A 9177-nucleotide genomic window follows, 5' to 3' on the forward strand; every position below is an offset into this window, starting at 1 on the left:
TCTCGCCCACCGCTTACCCTTCTGCTGGATGAGAAGCTGGAGAAGGAGGTAGACACACTGGCGGGAGTAGCTCCTGGTGACCGCATCCTTGTCCCGGCAGAGCAGCATCAGCAGGCCTATCTGGTGGCCCAGCACGGAAGGCGTGGCCTCTTCCTGGGGAGGGCGGGCAGTGAGCGAAGCCAGGCCCGGCTTCTTGGTGTCATTTGCACCGTCCCACCCAACTTTCCACCTGTCTCGATCCATTCCTGTGGGCTCAGCATCTGCGAAGAGCTTCTCGCTCCGGCTCCGGGGAGGCCCCTTCGCCTCTCGGGCTCCAGTTTCCTCATCTGTAAAAGCTGGTGCCGCACTGATTCTGAGGGGAAGTTGATGGATGGGATTCCTATTGTTATTTCCTGCATGCGTGCATGGATGTGTTTCTTTCTTTCGGGTTTTGTAAGATTTTTTTCGATTGGTCATTGTTTTTCAGCAGTTTTGATTGTGGTATGCCGTGGTGTGGTTTTCTTTGTGTTTACCCTGCTTGAGGCTCATTGATATTCTTGCAGCTATGGATTTATATTTTTCATCACATTTGAAGATAGAAACCATCATATCTGCAACTATTTCGTTCTGCCCTTTCATCTCTCCTTCGGGAACTTGCGTGGTACGTAATAATGGTCCAGAAATCACTGAGACTATTTTTCCTTTAGCCTTTCCTTTTTCTCTGTATGTTTCAATAGGTTCTATCATCCTTCAAGTTCACTGGTCCTTTCTTCTGTAGTGTTCGGTCTTTCGTTAAACCGATAGAGTGAATTTTTCATTTCAGATATTATATTTAACAATTTCTAGAATTTCCATTTGGCTCTTTTTTATAGTTACTTCTTATCTGTTGATACTTTATATCTATTCTTTTATTGTGTTCATATTTTCTTTTAAATTATTGAATATATTTATAACAGTGTCTTACGGTTTCGTTTCTTCATTCCATAATCTCTGTCATTTCTGGGTCTGCTTCTACTGACAAAGTTTTTCTCCTCATCATGGGTGACTGTTCCTGCTTCTTTGCCACATCAAATAATTTTCTATCGTACGCTGGAACGTTCTACTGAATCGTATGTCCTGTAAGCGTTCTACTGAATTTTGTTCTGACAGCCAGTTAATTGATTCCTTGGATACTTGGGTTTGAGTTTTTTATCAGGGCGCGCTGAGTGCATTTCTCGTGGACGTATGTTTTTATTTCTTTTGAGTGACTGCTGAGGGTGGAGCCGCGCGGTTCCAGGACCGGCGGAGGTCGGCCGGCAGGACCTGCTCAGAGTCGTCTCGGGTGGTTCTGCACTTGCACCAGCAACGTGCGACACTCCTGGTGGCTCCGCTTCGCGTGGTTTTTGGTTTTCCGGCATAAGTGGAGATGTCCCATCGCGGCTTCATCACCTTACGACAGATTGGGTTGAGCACGTTTGTTTTCACGAGCTTCGTGCAACACCCGTTCAGCTTCTGCCTGCGTGGAAACCACGCGGTTTCTCCTTTCACGGCAGGACTCGGCCAATCCTTCTGGGTGTGCGTCCTTCGTTAGACACACACGCGGGAGAGATTTTCTCCTATTTGCGACTCGATGCGTAATTCCCGTAATAGTGTCTTGGGATGTACGGACATTTCTAATTTTGATGAAGTCTGTTTTACCCATATCTTTGTTTCCAGTTCTTGCCTTCGACACTCTAAGAAATCTTCGCCTATCCCAAGTTCGAAGAGAAATTCGGTTTTCTTCTAGAAACTTGGACTTTTGTTTTGTGATCCACGTCGAATGATTTTTATTTGTGGGGTGAGATAGGAGTTAGGGTTTCTTTGAGGTTTTTTCCCCTTGTTTGGGCCTCTGCTTGTTTCGGCACTTTTCTGGAAAGTTCTTTCCTTTCCCCATTCAAGAGCTTTGGTGCCTTCGTTGAAACTCAATTGACTGTGCAAGTGGGGACCTGATTCGCGACCCCCTCTTCTTCTCTGCTGATCTGTCTGTCTTTACTCTAGCACCACGTAGTCTAGGTTCTGAGAGCTTCCCACTCAGCCCAGCAGCAGCGGCCCTCCCTTGGTTCCTCCCCAAGACTGTACGGGCTGCCCTGGGTCCTCTGTGTGCGTGGCACTCACGTCGGGGCCCCCGCCGAATGCTTTCCTCCTGGCCAGCCGCCTGGCTGCCCGCCCTTCCTGCCTTCAGGTCTTGCTCATAGACGGCATCGCCATGAAGATCACCCCAGACCACCCTATGTGAGTCGTGACCTTCCCCTCGAGGCTGGGGACTCCCCGGGCAGGGTGTGTGTCTTGTCTCCGGCGCTGAGCCTAGCGGTCCGGTGCTCAGTGAATTCTAACTGGGAGCGCCAGAGGGCAGCACAGAGGCAGAGCGTCGCGGGGCTCCCCTCCCCTCCCTTCGCCTGTGCCAGGAGGCTCACCGTGAACTTGACGTGGTCCACCACGTACTTCAGGAGCAGGAAGACGGACTGCACCGCGCGCCTGCGCTCGTAGCTCTCGTCTGACTCCAGCCAGGGCTCCATGTGCTGGGCCGGGGAGCGAGGCACCTGAGGGACCGGCCGGCCCCGCGGGCCCACCCTCGCCCCCCGGCTCAGACTCGGCCCAGGGCGCGGCCACTGGGGCACAGGTGCTGAGAGGGTGGCTGGAGCCGAGCCGGTCCTGCTCCACCAGACACTCTCCCCTCCCTGCTCGCCCCTCAGCCCAGCTCCGTCGGGAGAGGCTGCGTCTGGGGCCACACCACACACAAGTGGCATCTGGCCAGGTGCTGGCTTTGCCTCAGCAGCCTCGGGGCTGCGACAGCTGTGGGGGCTGGTGGAGCAGAGGGAAGCCGGAGCGTTTGAAGGTGAGCATCTCCAGGCCGTGCAGGAACCTGCACACCATGCCCGAGACCGTTCCCGTCCCCGGGGACTCGAGAAGGAAAGCTCCTCGCAGGCTCCTCGACGCTGCTGAAGCACCCACCTCAGCCCTCACTAGCGGTGACAGCCCCCCGGGCACTTGGATCAGGGTGCCGGGCGAGCCTGCCCACCAGGGACCCACCCCGAGTGCACCCCGGGAAACGCTCGGAGCCCGCAGTGCCGCAGCCCGGCCCTCACCTGCAGCAGGAAGCAGACCTCGTCCATGCTCTTGTTCTCGGAGACGAAAGTCCGGAGGAGCAGGTCGAGCGCCTGCATGGACTTCCGGTACAGCACCTGCAGCACGACGGCCGCCCGGTGGCGCAGGCCTGGGGCGCACCCTCCCCTTCCTGGGCGCCTTGGGGGCTGCCCCGGTCGCGAGCTCAGCACCCTTCCCGGCAGGGCCCCAGGTGGGTGCTGGAGGAGGACAGGCAACTCGGACTGCACCCCAGCACCACCCCCCAGCACCCCGTTCCTCTGCATGACAGCACCACAACCTGCTCCCTCGGCTGCTTGAGTGTGAAACCTAACACTATCACACTACTAGAAGAAAAAATGGGAGAACATCTTTGTGACCTCGGGTTAAGAGCTCTCTCCTCTGCCCCCTTCGCTTGCGTGTGTGGTACTCAGAACTGACCACCCAGGAAGACAGAAAGGCCCCCGGAACCGGGCAGTCACCATGACGTCTGGGGCCAGCTCCAGAGGAGGAAGGCAGGTCTTCAGCATCTCTGGGGGCGGGAGCTTGTACAAGCTCTCCAGGCAGATATGCAGGATCCTGGACTTGACCACGGGCTTGAGACCAGGCCGCAGGCTGCTGGAAGAAACACAGAAGGTTCTGGACTTTGTCACACAGCCCACCGCCCTAGGAATGAAAGGCCTGGCCGAAGTGAGTTCCCGGCAGGGAGAGGTTTGTGCCCCTTAAAATGTGGGCCTGGGCCTGGATGACGAACAGCCCTCAGATGCCGGCTCAGGGTGAGGAGTGGGTGCTGCTGCGGGAACTCATCTGGACTGCGAGGGGAACCCCAACTCGTCACTCTCTTCTCCTGGGTTCATCAACATTTATTTGTGAAAAAACTCGGATTATTCCGGGGTCAGCGCCAGCACTGTGACTGAGATCGGGGGTCGGTCTGTGACTAGGATCGGGGGTCGGTCTGTGACCAGGATCGGGGATCGGTCTGTGACCAGGATCGGGGTCCGGTGTGGGCCAATGTTAACAACCTATCTGGAACAAGAAACAAAGTAGTCTGACTGCGCCTGGTGTACGTGGCCGCTGGCTTCGGCTGGTCCGGCGGGGCCTCAGTGCCTGCTTTGAGCCCCGCCCACTCCGGCCCTCGGGGGCATTCTAGCATTCTCTCATTCTCTCTCGCTCACTGACCTTCACCCGGACTCAAAGGACCCGCCCTGTCTTCACTCCTGGACCCCGAGGGGGAGTTACCTGAGTCCCACGATGACCAGTATGACCTTCTGCCGGAAGAGGGAGGCCAGGAAGTTGGGCTCCTTCTGAAGGGTGCACTAGGAGAGCAGAGAGGGTGCATGGTGGTGGTGCCCGAGCCGCGCACTCAGCGCCCTCGGCCCTGCCGGTCCCTGCAGACGCCTGCCGGGCGGGCCGCTCACCAGGAGACAGTGGATGAGCTCCGGTATCTGAGTGAACTTGTAGCTGCGGGCGCCATCCTCCCACTTGAGAGCTTTCATGAGCATGATGGCCGCCGAAAGGAAGCTTGTTTTCAGAATGTTGTCCTGTGCGTGCGCAGAGGGATGGTCGGGCCACGTCGGGGGAGCTGGCAGTCCCCCGGGGTCCCCAGCACACCACAGGGGCGCGGTCGGGCTCCCCGCGGGGCTCACGTAGCTGCTGCAGGAGTAGTAGTAGACCATCCTGGAGACGATGTTGTCTACCCAGGGCAGGACCTGCGCCCCGGCGTGTGTGGCCATCTGCCCGTAGCAGAGCAGGGAGGTGCTGCCGACCCACTTCCAGTGCATGTTGGGGTCCGGCTGCTGCAGGCGGGGAGGGTGGTGGGGTGCGGGGCACTGCAGGCCTGCAGACCCCCCGGCCCGCCGCAGGAGAGTGGGCTCGCTGGGTGAGAGTCAGCCTGCAGCCAGGCCCGGGCCGGCCCCTCCTCCGGAAAGGCCCTCCACTTCCCAGCCTCCCCAGCTGGACCCGCCGCCTCCCCAGCCAGCACCCCCCTCCTCTCTGGCTGCCATTCATCTGCTCTTTCCAGTGAGGTGCCCGGGACAGGGGCACAGCAGGGAATCAGGCCCCGGCCGCATGCACGGGGCAGGCCCCGCGGCCCCTGACCGTCAGCCCCGATGGAGGCTTTGTGCCCAGGCCCGCAGCCCCGTGGATGAAGCTCATGTCTGCAGGGCCACGGCAAGGACAGAGAATGTCCGAGCCCACACCCCAGCCCCTCAGGGAGGTGGGCTAGGCAGGGGTCACCCCCTGGTTTCCGCCGAGCGAGGCGAGGCTCGGGACAAACGAGTGACACGCCCCAGGCTGCCGGCTGCCCCGCTCCACCCACCCTCTCTACCTGGCCGTCTGAGGACACGAAGCCAGACCTCAGGAACCGGGTGCGGCCCAGGTGCTCCATCGTGGCCCAGACCACCTCCATGTGTGAGGCGGACGTGACGCCAATGACCAGCGCGGTGCCCTGCGGGCCGAGGTCCCCGTGAACCGGTCCGGAGTGGCGGCACGCGGCACAGCCCGCTCTCCCCTGCCCGCCCCTCCCGAGGCTCCCTGGGGTCGCCCGGCCAGGAGGGAGCTGAGACGTGATGCGGGCGGTCCCATGGTCACTGCAGGTCAGCGCCTGCACCGGCGGCCCCCGCGCTCATTGACGAGTGCAGGGAAGCAGCAAGGCCAGCAGGGGCTGGGGTCCCAGGGCCGCCAACCCACCTCCCGCTGGCTGGACAACTGGTGGGACAGCTCGAGAAGGTCAGCCAGGTGCTTCTTCACCAGCTCCCCGCACACACTCTCCCTGAGCAGCAGCCCGTACAGGTAGAATAGGAAGGTCTGCGGGAGGGTGGGGCAGCCGTTCGGCCAGTGGGTGCGGGAAGGGGGCGGCGTCACCTTGGGTGATGGGGGCTGAGGTTGGGGACTGCCCCACCCCAGGCCCCTGGCGGCGCCTGCCCCAGACCGTCTGTGAGGCTGAGGCGTGTGGGGGACACCGCAGCCGGTCCTGGGCCGGTTCTAGGCCGGTTCTGGGCCGGTCCTGGAGCTCCAAGCTTTGTGGCTTCTACAGGGCGATCCCCAGACCCCTCGTCCTGGGCCTCAGCCCTCCCCCAGTCCCCACCCCTGGGCGAGGCCTCACCTTGCTCCCATGGGCCACAGCCACACCCACGTCTCTCAGTGTCCACTGCCCAGAGCCCTCTGGCCACACCAGACTTCCCAGCCTGCTCCTTTCGGGTGCCCGGGGCGGAGCCCTGACCCTCTGCAGCCCAAGCACGCCTCACGTGGGCACAGGAGGCCACGCTCAGAATCTTCTAGAACTCTCTTTTATTTTTCTCTCGATGAAAATTTGTGGCTTGTACATTGGGCGGCACAGCTAGAACGTGCCCACGTGCCGACTCTCACAGCTGGCACCACCCTCCCGTGTGTCCCCCTGCTGGGAGGTGAGGCCTGTGCGGGAGGTGCTGCTGTCCTGGCCACTGGCCACTGCTGCACCCTGCGGGCCAGAGCAGGCCGGCCGGCCGGTGGCCAGCGCTCAGCAAACCGTGCTGAGCGAGGTGACAGGAAGGGGTGCCTCCAGGCCGCCGTCCCCTCCAGACCCGGCCCACCTGAGGGTCTGAGCACCTTGAAACGGCCGAGATGTGAGCAGAAGCCCCTCCGAGCTACGGCACCCTCATGCCTCTCTGGCACTTTCCGCACACACAGATGGCAGGTCACGTCAGTCCCTTGGGGAGGGCGGGGCTGGGGCAGGACCCGAGCAGTCACAGCCTCCCCAGGCTTCCCCAGGCACTGACCTGCTCCACAGGCTGCTTGAGGTCCAGGTGCATGGTGGCCAGCAGCTTTCGGATGTCGGCGCCTGACACCGCCTCCTCCCGGATGAGCTGTGGGCAGGTAGAGCACCGTGCTCACGCCCTGCCGGCTCCTCCGAGCTGGCCGTCAGAGCCCAGGGTGCACAGGACAGATAGGGCCTGCCAGGGCTCACTCCAGGGGTGGTTCTGGCCATGCCCACCTTTGCATGACCCCAGGGCAGCCCTCTGCTGTAGGATAGAGGTGAGCCCGTGATGCCTGGCCCTGCCGGCACCTTCCGAGAGTGCCCCCACTCTCTGGGACTGCCACCTCGCTGGCCTCAGGGCCTTTGCACAGGCTGTTCCTTCTGCCTGGATGGCTCGTCTCCCCACCCTGAGCCAGGGTCTCCCGTGCCTGGGTCGGCCGTGGGCCAGGTCCCATGCATGTGCATGGAGCCCGTCTCCCTCCATAAGCACACGTGATCCTCTGTCCTGTCAGCCCCAGACCCCCAGAGGATCTGAAGCAAGAATGTGAGGAAAGGGGCCATGGCAGCCCCCACCCCACCAAGAGCTCAACCACCTTCACACTGGACAGAGGGCGGGAGCACGTGGGCCATCGGGGAAGAGACGGGCCTGGTTTAAGAGCAGTCACGGAGGCCCTCGTAGGCGGGGACTTCCCAGGGTACAGGGGTGGGCTGGCACCGCCGGGTCCTCTGGAAGCCCTGAGGCCCCATGGGAGGCAGCTTGTGCCGGGCTCCATGTGGCATCCAGGCCTGTGCCTGGCTGACAGGCACCAGTGGTGGCGTCTGAGCACCAGGGGGTGGGGTCCATGTGCCCCACCTGCCCCTCCATGCGTGTTCCAGAGATTGCAGAGGCCGGTAGGACCCAGGGGGCGGGCCCACCCCACCCCCACTGAGTCTGGGAGTGGCAGAGGTCGGCGGGGTGAGCCCGTCCTCCATGGCCACAAGGGTGTCCCGGGTCCCACCTGGCTGTGCTCGCGGATGCAGTGGCAGGTGGCCTCCAACAGCACGCTCTTCTCCGTGGCTGACATGGCCCTGATTTTGCCTACGAGCACTTTCTCCCAGGGCGGGCTGCTGCTCAGGGGCTCACCCGCCGTCACCCTGCCTGGGTGGTCGGCAGGACAGAGAAGCAGAGAGGCGGTGTGGGACCCCTGCAGCCTGTGCTGGGGGCACCGAGGAGGAGCCTCGGACCTCCCAGCTCCCTGCCCGGCGGGGCCCCCAAGTCACACTGGCCCACACTGCTTTCTTCAAAAAAAGCATTTGCAGGAAAAATAGTGCGAAAGTGGCTAAGAAACTGCAGACTCAGGATGGACGCCTCGCTGGACGCTGAGACACAGACCAGAGGCGGTGACTGGCCAGCTTTCTGGACCCCGCCCGGGAGAGAGGACACCCCGGGCTGGGACCCGGCCCAAGGGGAAGATGAGGTGCCAAAGGAATTGCTAATCGTTTGGGACAAAAAGGTCAACCTGGGTCCCTACTCTACCCCTTAGACCAAGATGCACAGTGGGCGGTACCGAACGGGGCACAAAGACACCGTGGGAGAAGGGCGCTCTGGCGGGGACAGAACGGAGCCCGGGAGCTTTGTGATGACCCTGAGTGGTTTGCAAATCACTTTTACAGAGATAATTAACACTTCTTGGATCAGAGGGGGGAAAAAAGTGTGTGAAGCCGATGTCCCACTGGGAATGGAAACGAAGCCAGTCCCTGCCCATAGCTCTCTGGGCCGCCAGCCCCTCCCCGGGGAGCCTGTGGTCTTCAAAGGGAGCCCACCCGGCACCCCAACACGCCCCACCCGCCTGAGCCAGTGACGGCAGGTGTGCGGTCTGCTCGTCTGCTCCGGGAGCCCCAGCTGACGGCCAAAGCCAGGGCCGCAGCAGGCAGCCAGTGTGAGGCCCAGGCTGCATGTGGTCTGGTGGCCGCCTTGCTGATGACACTGACCCCTCACTAGCTGGAGCCGTCCACTCACTCACTCACTCACTCACTCAGTAAAAGCCCTGAGAGGAGCTACCGTGCTCCAGGCCCCGAGACCCGGACTCAAGCAAACACAAAACGCCTGTGTTACCAGTGACCTCCAGGGCACTCCGCGCCCCCAGAGCAGAATGGGCAGCGGGCGACGGGTGACGGGTGACGGGTGACGGACCAGCCCGGGTGCCGCACTGCCCCGGGCAGCTGTGGACGTCCGGGTGTCCTTGGCTGCAGGGATGGCTGTGGCCTCCACCGTGCCGAAAGTGGGGTACGGAAGTGTGAGGTCTCTGCAGCAAACCTCACCTGCCCTATAAGGCCGCAGGGGGACGGACGCCCTTCCGGAAGTGTCTGTCTGCCCACCGCCCCAA

This window comes from Pteropus alecto, unplaced genomic scaffold (genome assembly GCF_000325575.1).
Source record: "Pteropus alecto unplaced genomic scaffold, ASM32557v1 scaffold105, whole genome shotgun sequence".
Lineage (NCBI taxonomy): Eukaryota > Metazoa > Chordata > Mammalia > Chiroptera > Pteropodidae > Pteropus > Pteropus alecto.